The sequence below is a fragment of the Oncorhynchus clarkii genome, chromosome 2, assembly GCF_045791955.1.
Source record: "Oncorhynchus clarkii lewisi isolate Uvic-CL-2024 chromosome 2, UVic_Ocla_1.0, whole genome shotgun sequence".
In the NCBI taxonomy this organism is placed as follows: domain Eukaryota; kingdom Metazoa; phylum Chordata; class Actinopteri; order Salmoniformes; family Salmonidae; genus Oncorhynchus; species Oncorhynchus clarkii.
This window is the reverse complement of record NC_092148.1, coordinates 55,518,883-55,535,321: the sequence shown is the minus strand read 5'-3', so window position 1 is coordinate 55,535,321 and position 16,439 is coordinate 55,518,883. Positions and strand designations below refer to the sequence as shown.

General features: G+C 41.8%; 1 long non-coding RNA gene across 1 annotated transcript; it reads right to left on the bottom strand.

Moving 5' to 3' along the window:
• Nucleotides 1-15,294: 15,294 nt before the first annotated feature.
• On the bottom strand, nt 15,295-16,367 carry LOC139370148 (uncharacterized). Its single transcript, XR_011627110.1, has 2 exons — nt 15,997-16,367; nt 15,295-15,918 (listed from the first exon to the last, which is right to left on the bottom strand). It is a non-coding gene; the product is annotated as an uncharacterized lncRNA (long non-coding RNA).
• Between the last annotated feature and the right edge of the window lie 72 nt (nt 16,368-16,439).

Sequence of the window (16,439 nt, the reverse complement as noted above, 5' to 3'; positions counted from 1 at the left end):
TACTGTACATAGGCACTTAGGATACATTTACTTCGAAATGAATTACATTTGAAAGTTCAAATTAAATCCATAATTAATTTAAAATTCCAAAAAATAAACCATTCAAACAATACATAATCAATTTACATTAGATAAATAAACAAAGGGTCATCCAATCAAACAAAAACAAAACAAAAGCAATACATATATATTTTTTAAAGTCAGTCAATCAGTCACTCCGTCCACAATGTGTCTGTGTCCTTGTGTTGTGGTAGGGGAAGGGATGTGGTCTGGGCTGGCAGTTGCTGAAAGGAATTGGCAGGTGTGCTTGGTCGGTGCTGTTTCCAGGGTTGGTGCTGGTGTTGTGGCTTGGACTGGGAAAACCTGGGTTGGTACTTCTCTTGGGACTGGGACTGGAGGCCAAGGGTTGGTGCTGGGGACCGGGAAGAAAAAAAACAGGAACCAGTAACTGGGTCTGCTCCAGGTGCTAGGTCAAGATTTGGGTCTGTAGAGAAGGGGAAGGACAACCTGAGCAGCGAGCAGACACACCTGGAAGCACAAGACCCATAGGTCAGTGATGGTACCCCCCTATCGCCTGCTCGCTCTGGGCATAGGTCTAGAGCTTTGGTCCTTCTTCCACGCCTCTTCTAGTGTGCCGATGAATGGTTCCTAGTCCTGGTCTGATTCTGTGAGAGGAATAAATGCAGAGGGAGAAATGGATGGAGAGGGAGCAGGGGATGGGGGGGGGGGGGGGGGGGGAAGGCAGTTCAGAGCGTCCAAGGGGTCTGGACTGAGGCTGGCTGGTTTGCTGTTGTGCGGGATCAGGGACAGGAGGGGCTAAAGGATGTGGCTCTGGGTCATTAAGGAGCGGGGAGGAGTTAGGGGCAATAGGGGGCATAATAGGGAGGTCTGGGTCCATTGGTGGTATGATGAGGGGTCTAGGAGGGGGAAGACGGTTCATCAAAGGGAACAAGGGGTTTGGCGGGTCGTGTTTGCTGGCGTCAAGGTTTGGGTTCTGGTGTGGTCTTCTGGTCTGGTCTCTTGATGGTCTGTTGTTTGTCTGGTCTTTTCCATTTGGTCATTTTTGTCCAGTTTGGGTAGTTGTCATCTACGAACTGGAATTGTGTGGTGAGGGGGTCTTCCGGTTGTATGACCTCTCTCTGAGTTAAATGGGGCTGAATCTACGCACTTTCTGAATTTTGACCAAAAGTATTCTAGTAACTGGGGGGTCCTGAAACTGCCTTCAAATGATTCCTGTGGCGCTGGGGGTTTCATGGGGCAGTTCACGTCAGACGGTACAAAGCCCATTCCTCTCTGGAGAACTACCCTGCTGAATTCCAGGCGGGTCATGGTTTCTGGTCTGGTGGTTGTTGTTGCTGGTCCTGCTGTTCCCTGGCGTTTGACGGCTCCATCCTTGGCAGGCTCCTCGTTGGAGATTAGTGTCAGCCTCACTGCGTCGTAGTGGCTTATCAAAGTATGTATTTCAATACTTCTGAGTATTTTGTAATTTGTATTACACTGGGCTGAACTATAGTCCAATGTATTTGGTAACAATATATTTCCGGGAGCTGTAATTTGTATTTTCAAAATACAAAATACTTTCTATTCATTTTTTCATAGCAGATCACTGTGGTCCCCTTTCACCTTGCATTGGTGTCAGAAGTCTGATAGCACTATGGTGTAATAAGAGCATTTGCTAAATTAACTAAACATAAATGTGTATGTGAAAATGGACAATTGTAAAGCACGCTGAGTATTATTCCAGTAAGCTCCGCCCAAAACAAGGTTTAGTCTAGAAGGAATACATATTTTGTCAAAATTGACATTTCATAGCAGGTTTAGGATAATTAACGTAGCAGGTTAGGAGAATTAGGTTAAGTTGTATCCCATCTAGCCATGACCCCTAAACAAGGCCAATTACATAATGAATAAAAATGTAAATGCAACATGCAACAATTTCAAAGATTTTACTGAGTTACAGTTCATATAAGGGAATCATTCATTGTAAATAAATCCATCAGGCCCTAATCTATGGATTTCACATGACTTGGAATACAGATATGCATCTGTTGGTCACAGATACCTAAAACAAAAACGGTAGGGGCGTGGATCATAAAACCAGTCAGTATCTGATGTGACCACCATTTGTCTCATGCAGCGCAACACACTCCTTCGCATAGAGTTGACCAGGCTGTTGATTGTGGCCTGTGGAATGTTGTCCAACTCCTCTTCAATGGCTGTGCGAAGTTGCTGCATATTGGCGGGAACTGGAGCATGCTGTTGTAGATGTTGATCCAGAGCATTCCACACTTGCTTAATGGGTGACATATCTGGTGATTACGCAGCACATGCAAGAACTGGGACATTTTCAGCTTCCAGGAATTGTGTACAGATCTTTGTGACGTGGGGCTGTGCATTGTCATGCTGAAGCATGAGGAGATGGAGGCGGATGAATGTCACGACAACGGGCCTCAGGATCTCGTCATGGTATCTCTGTACAGTCAAATTGCCATAGATAAAATGAAATTGTGTTCCTTGTCCATAGCTTATGCCTGCCCATACCATAACCCCACCACCACAGTGGGGCACTATGTTCACAACGTTGACATCAGCAAACCACTTGCCCACAAGACACACGTGGTCTGCGGTTGTGAGGTCGGTTGGACGTACTGACACATTTTCAAAAATGACTTTGGAGACGTTTTACAATAAATTAACATTCAATTCTCTGGCAACAGCTCTGGTGGACATTCCTGCAGTCAGCATGCCAATTGCGCGTTCCCTCAAAACTTTAGACATCTGTGGCATTGTGTTGTGTGACAAAATTGCACATTTTAAATTGGCCTTTTATTGTCCCCAGCACAAGCTGCATCTGTGTAACGATAATGTGGTTTAATCAGCTGCTTGATGTGCCACACCTGTAAGGTGGCTGGAGTAGCTTGGCAAATGAAAAATGCTCACTAACAGGAATGTAAACAAATTTGTGCACAACTTTTTAGAGAAGTACATTTTCTGTGCATATGGAACATTTTTGGCATATTTTATTTCAGCTCATGAAACATGGGACCAACACTACAAGTTGTGTTTATATTTTTGTTCAGTGTAATACCCTGTGTGCTTTGCAGTTCATTTTGGTATGTCCATTTTCACATAAACATTTACATATTGGTCATTTGGCAAACACGCTCATCCAGAGTGACTTACAGTCAGTGCATTCAACTAAAGCAGATCAACAACACATATCACAGCCATAGCAAATAAAACGGTTCTGTAACCGTTACTGAGAATGTTGTTGCTGTTTGTGTCGTCTACTTGAAAATGTCCTTCTGTATTTTAAAATATTAAATACGTATTTAAATTAAATCAATTTCAAAGTACAATTATTTTCTAGATTATTTTGATACGTTGCTCTTTATTGTGTTTTGTAATTGTAATTTGGTAGTTTTGCCCATATCCTGATGAAAAGGTCATATCATTCTGTCCAAACAAAACAGGCATACCAGGGCAGGAGGACCTTGTCAATGAGAAGCTTGTATAAAATGTCAAAAACACTTAATTCTAAATCATTGTTTTCATGTAGCTTAAATTCTTCGGCCACGCCAATGTGAAAAATACGAAAACCAGTCCATATCATTGTGAGGAATGCCAAACGCATCATAGGGTGGAGTATTAAGTTACCCACAGTTCATATGATTTAGCAGAACATGCATTAAAACCTTGAGGAGAATGTAATAACATATGGATATTCCAATAATTGTTGCACTAAGTTCAACATTAGTGGACCATTTTTGTTTGTACAGGCCTGGCCAGGTGCTGAGTGTGCAACAACCCGTCCACTGATTACATTTCTCCTGCAGCCTGTTTCTTCATGTTCTGTCCCCAGTCTGGACTCCATCACACTGTGCCATTGGCAGAGTGCTGTGTGTTGCTCTATCAGACCCTGGCTGCTGGCCCAGATACCTTCCTCTTCTTCCCGTACCCTGGGGCCAGTTTGTACCCTCCAGACCCCTGTGCTCCAAATACTGTGCTCCACACTTGCGCATGCACACACACACACACATACACGGCCCTGTGGCAAGCGGTAATCGACAGCTCTCTGCATTCCCTGGAGCGGCTCCAAGGCCCCAGCCATGGCACTGGAGGTTTTTCCCTGTGAAGAAAGGATCATTAAGAAGATAGGGCTCATTTCAACACTTTTTGAACATGTCTCAGAGGGGTTGTCAAAAAAAAAGAGTGTCCAGCCATCGGATTTACAGTCTCTCTGTCTGCACCTCTTTGTTTGGTTTCACAATCTGAATCTGGGAATGGACACAAAATGTTTCCCCACAGCTCCTTCATGGGGATCAACCCATTGACTCCCATTTGAGACAAAATGGCATAACCATACAGATATACAATATAAACTCAGCAAAAAAAGAAACGTTTTTCAAAGATAATTCGTAAAAATACAAATAACTTCACAGATCTTCATTGTAAAGGGTTTAAACTATCATTGTCTGAAAAATATAACTGCCTATCATTGTCTATCATTGTCTTCAAATATCATTGTCTGAACTACTGAACTACGACACTGAACAAAAATATAAATGCAACATGTACAGTGTTGGTCCCATGTTTTATTAGCTGAAATATATGTATTTTGTTAGTGAGCATTTCTCCTTTGCCAAGATAATTCATCCCCCTGGAAGGTGTGGCATATCAAGAAGGGGGGGGGGGGTGCTGAGGAGTATTTCTGTATGTAATTAAACCCTATTGTGGGGAAAAACTCATTATGATTGGCTGGGTCTGCTTGTGCCTTCCAAGGCCCACCCATGGCTGCAACCCTACCCAGTCATGTGAAGTCCATAGGTTAGGGCCTAACAAAATTGTTTAAATTGACTGATTGCCTCATATGAACTGTAACTCAGTAAAATCATAGAAATTGTCACCTGTTGCGTTTATATTTTTGTTCAGTATATAAAAACTATAAAAAAACAACAGCTTTGGTGCTATTTTAACATGTATGTTGTGAATTTTCAAATCTCTTAATACAAAATATACAAATGTTACCAAATTGGTAACATTTGTAATGCAGCAAGTCTTACATTCAAAACCTTCTCTTGTGCATTCATTTTGTTTGGAAACATCTTTCATCAGACGACCATTGATCCAAAATATTATGAAATGCCTTGAACAGCAAATGACACCTTTACAGGAAAGTATTCAGACCACTATAAATCCTCACCAATCTACACACAATACCCCATAACGACAAAAGAAAACAGGTTTGAGACATTTTTGCAAGTTTATTAGAAATAAAATACTCAAATATCACATTTACACAAACATTCAGACCCTTTACTCAGTACTTTGTCGAAGCACCTTTGGCAGCGAGTACAGCCTCTTCTTAGGTCTTAAGTCTTCTTAGGTATAACGCTACAAGCTTGGCACACCTGTATTTGGGGAGTTTCTCCCATTCTCCTCTGCAGATCCTCTCAAGCTCTCTCAGGTTGGATGGGGAGTGTCGCTACACAGCTATTTTCAGGTCTCTCCAGATATGTTTGATCGGGTTCAAGTCCGGGCTCTGGCTGGGCCACTCCAGGACATTCAGAGACTTGTCCTGAAGCCTCTCTGGCATTTTCTTGGCTCTGTGCGTTAGGGTTGATGTCCTGTTGGAAGGTGAACCTTTGCCGCAATCTGAGGTCCTGAGCGCTCTGGAGCAGGTTTTCAGGAAGGATCTCTCTGTACTTTGCTCCGTTCATCTTTCCCTTGATCCTGAATTGTTTCCCAGGCCCTGCCGCTGAAAAACATCCTCACAGCATGATGCTGCCACCACCCTGCTTCACCATAGAGATGGTGTCCGGTTTCCTCCAGACATGAAGCTTAACATTCAGACCAAAGAGTTCAATCTTGGTTTCATCAAACCAGAGAATCTTGTTTCTTATGGTGTGAGAGTCCTTTAGGTTCCTTTTGGCAAACTCCAAGTGGGCTGTCATGTGCCTTTTACTGAGGAGTGGCTTCTGTCTGGCCACTCTACCATAAACTCCTGAAGTGCTGCAGAGATAGGTTGTCCTTCTGGAAGGTTCTCCCATTTCCAAAGAGGAACTCTGGAGGTCTGTCAAAGTGACCATCGGGTTCTTGGTAACCTCCATGACCAAGGACCTTCTCACCCGATTCCTCAGTTTGGCCCCGTTGATGTTAATGGGGGGCCTGTTCAGTCCACCTTTTCCTGTAGTCCACAATCAGCTCCTTTGTCTTGCTCACATTGAGGTAGAGGTTGTTGTCCTGGCACCACACTGCCAGTTCTCTGACCTCCTCCCTATAGGGTGTCCCATCGTTGTCGGTGATCAGGCCTACCACTGTACCACAGCAAACCTAATGGTGGTGTTGGAGTCGTGTTTGGACACGCAGTCGTGGGTGAACAGGGAGTACAGGAAGGGACTAAGTACACACCCCTGAGGGGCCCCAGTATTGAGGATCAGCGTGGCAGGCGTGTTGTTGCCTTACCACCTGGGGGTGGTAAGGCAGGAATTCCAGGACTCTAGTAAGAGTCTTGGTGGTTTCAAACTTCTTCCATTTAAGAATGACGGAGGCCACTGTGTTCTTGGAGTCCTTCAATGCTGCAGACATTTTATGCTACCCTTCCCCAAATCTGTGCCTCGACACAATTCTGTCTCGGCTCTCTATGGACAATTCCTTCACCCTCATGTCTAGGTTTTGCTCTGACATGCACTGTCAACTGTGAGACCTTAAATAGACAGGTGTGCCTTTTTAAATCATGTCCAATCAATTGAATGTACCACAGGTGGACTCCAATCAAGTTGTGAACCGGCTCAAGGATGATCAATGGAAACAGGATGCACCTGAGCAAATTTTCACATCTCATAGCAAAGGGTCTGAATAGTTATGTAAAAAAGGTATTTCTGTTTTTGTAATTTTGCATACATTTATAGAAAACAGTTTTTGCTTTGTCATTATGGGGTGTTGTATCTAGATTAATGAGGAACGTTTTTTATTTAATCCATTTTAGAAAAAGGCTGTAACGTAAGAAAATATGGATAGTCAAGGGGTCTAAATACTTTCCGAATGCGCTGTAAACATGGCCGCACAGGTTCATGGCTCCTAAGAAACTTTGCAATGTAAAAGCATTTCGCTACATCCGCAATAACATCTGCTAAATATGTTTATACGACCAATACAATTTGATTTGACGATTTGAATTGATTGATTTATCACCAAAACACAACAAAATGATATCTTCTCAATTTAGTTGTTTTAACAACCAAATAGCAAAAATTGCAAGACACACGTTTCAAAACTGTCCTTTTGTCACGCCCTGACCTTAGTTATCTTTGTTTTCTTTATTATTTTGGTTAGGTCAGGGTGTGACGAGGGTGGTTTGTTTAGTTTTTGTATTGTCTAGGGGTCTTTGTATGTCTAGGGGTTGTTACATATCTAGGTGTTTATATGTCTATGGTTGCCTAGATTGGTTCCCAATCAGAGGCAGCTGTTTATCGTTGTCTCTGATTGGGGACCATATTTAGGTAGCCATATTCCTTGGGTATTTCAAGGGTTATTGTCTATGTGTAGTTGCATGTCAGCACTCATTATATATAGCTTCACGGTCGTTTTGTTAGTTTGTTTAGTGTTCTTCGTTTAATAAAGAAGAATGTATTCATATCACGCTGCGCCTTGGTCTCCTCGTTATGACGAACGTGACACCTTTGAATGTAATATGCTACAGTACTGCGAATTACAGTACATTACACTGTTCTGACATTAGACAATATATACTTGCACTATCCATCAAAATGTACCCATAAAAAAAACATAATTTCTATCCCATGTGTGATCAAAGGTGTGATTGAAACATCTTTCACAATCATTGATGAAAAAATATATTGTTCAGTTATAATTACAACATAAAGTCAAAAGTTATGACACACATACTCATTCAAGGATTTTTCTTTATTTGTACTATTTTCTACATTGCAGAATAATAGTGAAGACATCAACACTATGAAATAACACATATGGAATCATGTAGTAACCAGAAAAGTGTTAAACAAATCAAAATCTATTTTATATTTGAGATTCTTCAAAGTAGTGTAATTTCTTTGCTTATTAATGCGTTTGAGCCAATCAGTTGTGTTGTGACAAGGTAGGGGTGGTATACAGAAGAGAGCCCTATTTGGTAAAAGACCAAGTCCATATTATGGCAAGAACAGCTCAAATAAGCAAAGAGCAATGACAGTACACTATTACATGAAGGTCAGTCAATCCGGAAAACTTTCGGAAACTTTCTTTTGAAGTTTCTTCAAGTGCAGTCTCAAAAACCATCAAGTGCTATGATAAAACTGGCTCTCATGAGTACGGCCACAGGAAACTAAGTCCTAGAGTTATCTCTGCTGCAGAGGATAAGTTTATTCGAGTTTGCAGCCCACGTAAATACTTCACAGACTTCAAGTAACAGACACATCTCAACATCAACTGTTCAGAGGAGACTGGTTGAATCAGGCCTTCATGGTCAAATTTCTGCAAAGAAACCACTACTAAAGGACACCTATAATAAGAAGAGACTTGCTTGGCCCAGGCAAGTCGTGGTTTCCATGGAAATTAGACCGGTGGAAATCTGCCCTTTGGTCTGATGAGTCCAAATTAGATTTTTGGTTCCAACCGCCGTGTCTTTGTGAGACGCAGAGTAGGTGAACGGATGATCTCTGCATGTGTTGTTCCCACCATGAAGCATTGAGGAGGTGTGGGGGTGCTTTGCTGGTGACACTGTTAGTGATTCATTTACAATTGAAGACACACAAACCAGCATGGCTACCACAGCATTCTGCAGCAGTCCACCATCCCATCTGGTTTGCGCTTAGTGGGACTATCATTTGTTTTTCAACAGGACAATGACCCAACACACCTCCAGGTTGTGTAAGGGCTATTTAACCAAGAAGGAGAGTGATGTACAGTGATGCAGTGCTGCATCAGAATACCTGGCCTCCACAATCACCCGACCTCAACCCAATTAAGATAGTTTGGGATGACTTGGACTGCAGAGTGAAGGGAAAGCAGCCAGCAAGTGCTCAGCATATGTGGGAACTCATTGAAGAGTGTTGGAAAAGCTTTCCAGGTGTATTGTAATCAAATAAAATAAATTAATAAAAGAAACAACTTTTAGTAGGCACTAGTTTACATCAAGCCTGTCTTGAGCATTTGGCCATAGGTTCTCATCGACACAGTAAATTACTTCATTGTTCATGCACCTGGGGAAAAACCTTTTGGCATGGCAAATCCATGCCTGAAGGAGGTTGGCATGCTCAAGGGGATGACAATCATACACCTTCCACCTGTATTGTAATCATGCATTGTATTTTACAGTATTGTATTGTATTTATGTACTTTAGTGGTCCTTTAGTGGCTCAGTTACTAAGCAGTTACTAAGCAGTTACTCAGTTACTAAGCACATGGCACTAACAACCCTAGTGGTGGGTGCTATTGAAAATGGTATCCACGAGTTCATCTGACTCGGAGGAAGTAGCGAAGGGGCTTCATTGACAAAATTCTATAGTAGCCCTTTAAAAGATTCCTGTCATTTCACAGTACACTACAGGGTACTAGTTGCAGTGAAAGTAAAGTGACACAGGTGGGTTAAGGCGTTATTTTTTCACAGGTGGGTTAAGGTGTTATTGCTGTAGAAGGACAGTATACTGCTGATTACTTGAGACTATACCTCCAGTGGGATTTGAACTCACAACCTCTTGACCTGAATTTCCTGCACTGCTGCCAGGTCTGGGTGAGTGGCAGAAATTGACCACAGATTTAATGGCAAGAATACAGTTCTGCACTTTGCTAAATGTTGCCCAGAATCAAGCCAATAATTATCTGATAACACCAATGTAATAATAGACACTTGATGTAAAGTGCGCATAAATGCTTTGAGGATTTGAATATTTTGGGCAGAAGTGCATTAATGTTTCAGACATGCCACCAGGTACATCTTTATTACTAAAGAGCATATATTCACATAATTTCAATATTAGGGTACCGTTAAGGTACAGTGTTTTTTGGGGGGTATTAAAAGGTCAAAGGTACACGTAAGGCACCTTCAGAGGTACACATAGGACCCACATGGTACTGGTCAGTTCTTTTTCGGGTACATATGCAGATAATCTAGCATAATGGTACATTTGTTGAGGTAAAATCATCACTGGGCTTTGAAATGTAGGTTGGGCAATATACTGGTGGGGCTCATTACCATATTTGGGTGCATGGTCTAATATATGTGTGTTTGTGCAAAGCTTTATCATAAAGTTACTGTTCCCCTCCCCCATGTCAAACACTTGCTTAAGAGATGGGATTATTAAGGGGACAGGGTGACATCACCCTAACTCTAATTTTAATACACCAATGGTAACATGATAGTCTCTTACCTAATTTGAATAAGTACCGCCTTGTAACCAACATCAGAAGGCATGTCTACAGAGAGCTAGCTACTCTACTGGTGCCAAAATGTGACTGTTGCGTGTCAGCAAATGTATATTTAAAGTTTACACTATTCATCTATGGCAAAGATAACTTATTTGTTTCCCCTTTCATCTGTGTCTGGTGTTAGCTAGTTACTGGCTAGCTAGGTCTTCATCTGTGTCTGATGTTAGCTAGTTACTGGCTAGCTAGGTCTTCATCTGTGTCTGGTGTTAGCTAGTTACTGGCTAGCTAGGTCTTCATCTGTGTCTGGTGTTAGCTAGTTACTGGCTAGCTAGGTCTTCATCTGTGTCTGGTGTTAGCTAGTTACTGGCTAGCTAGGTCTTCATCTGTGTCTGGTGTTAGCTAGTTACTGACTAGCTAGGTCTTCATCTGTGTCTGGTGTCAGCTAGTTACTGACTAGCTAGGTCTTCATCTGTGTCTGGTGTTAGCTAGTTACTGGCTAGCTAGGTCTTCATCTGTGTCTGGTGTTCGCTAGTTACTGGTTAGCTAGGTCTTCATCTGTGTCTGGTGTTAGCTAGTTACTGGCTAGCTAGGTCTTCATCCAGCGTGAAACAAAAGGGGGAGGAGGGCACTTCAAAACTCTGACACAGTTGTCAGTGCTGCTGTGAACCGCATCATAAGAGGCCTGCCAAACGGGAAATGTATATAATTAATGCCATTTCAATGTTGTTTGAGTTGCTTTGTGCATCACCAAATTTGCTTGAGATGATTTTACTGCAACACTGCTCACTGCATCCAAGTTTCTTGTCATAGGTGTTTCAAAGAGCTGTCAGTCAAGGCCAGCTCATGAATATAAACTCCCCGCCCACTCACCCTGTCTTTTCGAACTTCCTGGTAGTTAACGATGAGAGAAAAATAGAAGTACATTTTCTCACATTTTGAGCCTTTCTTTATTCTATATATACACAAATATTATGGGTGATATTTTAGTAATTCAGAAGGCTATTTAACATGGGAATCAGGATTTCTGTTCAGAACCTTCAAGCATTCTTTGTGGTGAGCACACTTGGGACCCAGCCTCAACTGGACTCAACCTTGAGGTTCGCAGTAAACTGACCTTCTTGCCACACCATCAAGTCAGTGGGCGTGACATATCAGCTACAGTAAGTCACTGTGAATGTCACAATAACTACTTGCAGCAAGCTGATTATTGAAAAGTAAACTTCCCAGTGACCAACTGCCACTAGGTCGTTGAGAAATTCACAGTAACCTCATATCAGCAGAACTTTTGATTGCCACAAACTCAAGCTGTTGATAACTGAGGTGCTCAACCTTAATTAACTAACGGTTGCCACAAATACAACATATTTTAGACTATACCCCTAAATATGGCAATGAGCCCCTCCCCAATACATTGCCCCCACATACATTTTAAAGCGCAGTGAAAGTGAGGTAAACAATAAAAAGTCATTTTACAACAATAACGCCTTTATTCAACTGTAAACAAACTGTATTTTTACTGCAACTCAGTAGCAGGTAAATCACAGGTTTTTTAATTCTTTTTTTACAGTGTGTGCCATAAGCACATCTAAAGCATCCTATAACTGTAGAACCTGTCATTGGTTCTACCTAGAACCAGAGGGTTCTTCATGAGAGGGTTCTAAATGGAACGTAAACGGGTTCCCATACCTACAGGGACAAATCAAAGGGATCCCCCCATAGGAACAAACAGCAGCATGCTTATTTGTTCTAATCTTTTAACAACCTTTATCACACCCACAGATCCATTGGCATAGCAAGAAATACAGGTTGTTGGCATCGGAGAGGTTTAGTGTTCAAATCCCAAATGAGGTTGACTACCAAGTAATCAAAATTGGGCTGGTCTGCGAAACTTGACCCAACATTATCATATTTCCCAGCATACTGTATTGCAGTTAAATTCTCTTGAATGGTTTGTTTCAATATCGGTGTTTTTTTGCATGTACACTGATTTATTAATTAATGAATGTATCTTATGCTACACTAACACAAATAACTTACATTTTTCTAAACTAATCCAATCTGTTAGTTGACTTATTGCACCCATTACTGAAAGGGTCTTTCTTGTTTAGATGGTTTAGTTACTCTCATCCAGTTCCTTTTCTAACCCTGGCAGTCATTCTGAATGCAGATTGCAGGAATCCACGCTGGCTGAATTCCAATAGGAATAACACGTCACTTTGCAAACTAGCGTAATGTTACTTTATATTGGTTTTGCTTTAGATTGTACTTTTCACCAATGTTCAAAACACAACGAAGGCGGTTCACCAGTGAAAACACAACGAAGGCGGTTCACCAGTGAAAACACAACGAAGGCTGGTCACGAGCGTAAACACAACGAAGGCTGGTCACCAGCGTAAACACAACGAAGGCTGGTCACCAGCGTAAACACAACGAAGGCTGGTATGCCAGCATAACCAACTAGACCAGGGATGGGCAACTACAGCCTTTGAGGGCTTGATCGGTGTCACACTTTTGCCCCAGCCACAGCTAACACACCTGACTCCAATAATCAGCTAATCATGATCTTCAGTTTAGAATGCAATTTGTTTAATCAGCTGTGTTTGCTATGGATGGAGAAAAAGTGTGACACCAATCTGTCCCCCGAGGACTGGAGTTGCCCATCCCTGAGCTAGACCATGCTGGTCAGAACAGTTTTTACCAGCATCTGACCAGCACTGACATGAATAGACCAGCATAGGCCAGCTTGAAATTTATGCTGGTCTATGCTGTTTTTGTTTTAGCATCTCTGATGTCAATATCAGATTTTTTTTTTTACCTACTGTGAAGTAAAATCGCAATAGTCCTAATATTATAGTATATACCCTACTTAATATGTTTATACTTTACAAACATACATTGTTATTATGTAGTTCTCAAAATCTGTACTAGAAAAAAAACAGGAAAGATCTATAGGTTTATCAAACGGTTAAGTGATTATAAATTGAGAGCAGTAGGATTAAGTAAAACGCATTTTATCAAATGAAAATAAAATTATATCAAAAAGTAATGCGAGCATTGCACTGTGAAAGGAAATGACTTGATATGAACGTGTATTGCAATGTGAAACACGTATTTCGAAATGATTACGCTTGGAGAAAAAGCGACTGTGATTTTGTGTGTCCTACTTAGTCAATTGAAAAGGTGCTTAGAGTTTTAAAACAACTGCCTTTTTGATGATCTGTTCAGAGTTTTGTACTAACAGTTGTACAACAAAATGTACCACATACCTGTGAAAATTGCACCAAAGGGATTTTTTAAGGCTCTGCAGAGTGAAATGGCCCTCTACCCCCACCTGCTGCTGAAATGCACACAGTGCATCAACATTCAATCAACTGAAATGTGTCAAACGTGTCGTATTTAACTGCAAAATAGAGAGTTCTGAGAACATCGCTTCTTAGCAGCTAGGGACAGCAGCAGTGTAGATATGTTTTTGCTTGATTGTTAAGTGGCTCTGGTCTTGTGCACAAGTAGGCACTAGATGGCGATCTAATCACCTTTATGAATTCGAAGCAGTCATTTCACTAAAGTGGAGTAGATCTTCATACCAGTAAATTGTGTTTCAAGTATTAAAGTGGAATACAACTCATCCAAATCATGCACATTATGTGACTACCTGATAGTGTGTTCGTAATAGGGGATGGTAATATTTCACATGGAGGTGTCTAGAGGACACTCATTTAAGTGAATGCCTTGAAAAGGACGCAAATGAAGACACAGTCACTGTAGGATTGATATGACCTCACCCCACAGGCAGTCACCACTTGAAATTAAAAATGTAGTCTAGATGCTAGGTGGAACAAGCTGGTGAGTGTCTCCCTGAGACAGAGTGAACAGAGCCATTGTGTCATGTGTCTTAGTATTCAGCTCACTCTCCTTTGTCACCAGGGCCAAGACTCACATCAATTCAATATGGTGGCCGGTCAGAGAACTGGTAAGAGGCGCAGGATCCATACTAATATAAGCTGCACTGAGGGTCTGAGAAACTACACACGCATACCAGTTGAAGACGGAGTACTGTATACACAGGTATTTATAATCAATATAAATGGAAAATGTGGCTGATGTACATGTACCCAGGGCCAAATTCTTGGCGTGAGAGATTTTAAAAATCTGTATGGAGTGCAGTTGCATTGTCCTATTTGTTGAGGTAAATTATACTTAACTCGTATGCTTTTTTCCAGATACTGTATCAAGGAGCTGTGATGAGCTTTGCTGAAGCGGGCACCCAGTTCAAAACTTTTTACTGCACTGGGCTAAATCAGGGTCACAGTGACTCTTAGTAGTCTTAAACAAATCTACTTGAAACACCAGACACACGTGGTTATGAGCTTAGTAAACGAAGGCACCTATACCATGTCAGACATAGACTTGATATTTATTTCATTTTGAGTTCGCATCCCTATATATATATCACACAAGACTGAAATGGAACAAAAATGTTTGACATAGAAACACCAGATTTGAGATGTTTAAAAAAGGTATAATCTTTATTAATAATGAAATAGATGAATAACATTCCACCCATGAGACCAAAGAAAGAGTTACAGCTATCTGCCTGTGAGCTGCTCAAGGCCAGGCACTAAGGTAAAGGTCCCGGTGTGAACCTGAACCAGGCCTGGACCAGCCAGGGCAATAAATCTATCTGTCCTTGCTATGAGATACAGCAGACAGACTGCAGTCCTAGACAGTAAGGCACGTCTGAAACCCATATTGGCCCGATACTGACTGGCAAACACACTCCGTCTTCTCTGTATCTCTCTGCGTTGTTGGCTAGGACTAGGGAGCTAGAGTACTGTCTATCATCTGCTGAGGAGTTTCATATGATTCTTAAATCCAAACAGAGCAAAATGAAAGACCAAGTACAGACAGTTGACATTTATCAAAGAATACTTTTTTATTGCTTATTTGAATAAATACTATTTCAAAGTGATCAAATAACATGGTAGCTACATCGTAATACTAGATTGTCAGTAGACTTTACCTGAAACGCTGAAGTCACCTCTGTAGCTGATCAAAAGCTAGATGACCTCGTTCCAATGCTAGATTATCATGTGGTGCCAACAGCGCCCTCTGCAGTTGTCTGGTGTGGTGTTGCTGCCCTTCAGGGAAGGCAGTAAGTTGTATAGTTATCTCCTGATGGGGCAAAATCACTACCCTGAAACCACACAACCTACTACCTCACCCCGTGCGGACATCAGAGAGGCAGATCCCTTTCATGGGGCAAAATCACTACCCTGAAACCACACAACCTACTACCTCACCCCGTGCGAACATCAGAGAGGCAGATCCCTTTCATGGGGCAAAAGCACTACCCTGAAACCACACAACCTACTACCTCACCCCGTGCAAACATCAGAGAGGCAGATCCCTTTCATGGGGCAAAAGCACTACCCTGAAACCACACAACCTACTACCTCACCCCGTGCGAACATCAGAGAGGCAGATCCCTTTCATGGGGCAAAATCACTACCCTGAAACCACATAACCTACTACCTCACCCCGTGCGAACATCAGAGAGGAGATCCCTTTCATGGGACAAAATCACTACCCTGAAACCACACAACCTACTACCTCACCCCGTGCGAACATCAGAGAGGCAGATCACTTTCATGGCAAAATAATTAATACATCATACAAACAAAAGTATTGAAATGAACAAAGAGCCATACCAAAACAGAACCAAACGATGCATAGATGCCATATGAATGACATTACAGGCATGTTATCATCTTGAATTGGTTCGTAGTACATATTCCCATCGAGGTCCGGGTGGCGGGCGCTCTGCAGAGATGATGGATGATATTACAGCCACTTCAGGAAAGACAGTAAGTTGTATAGTTATCTGACAGGAAGGGTATGACCCTAAAACTATACAACCTACTACCTCACCCCAAAGGACCATCACAGACCCGGCGGTCTACACTGGTACTCCAGTACCTTAGTCCCAGTCAACCAGGTCAGGAAGACAACTTGTTTTCATTTTTTTTTGAAAAGGAGATGAGAGTTTGGATCCA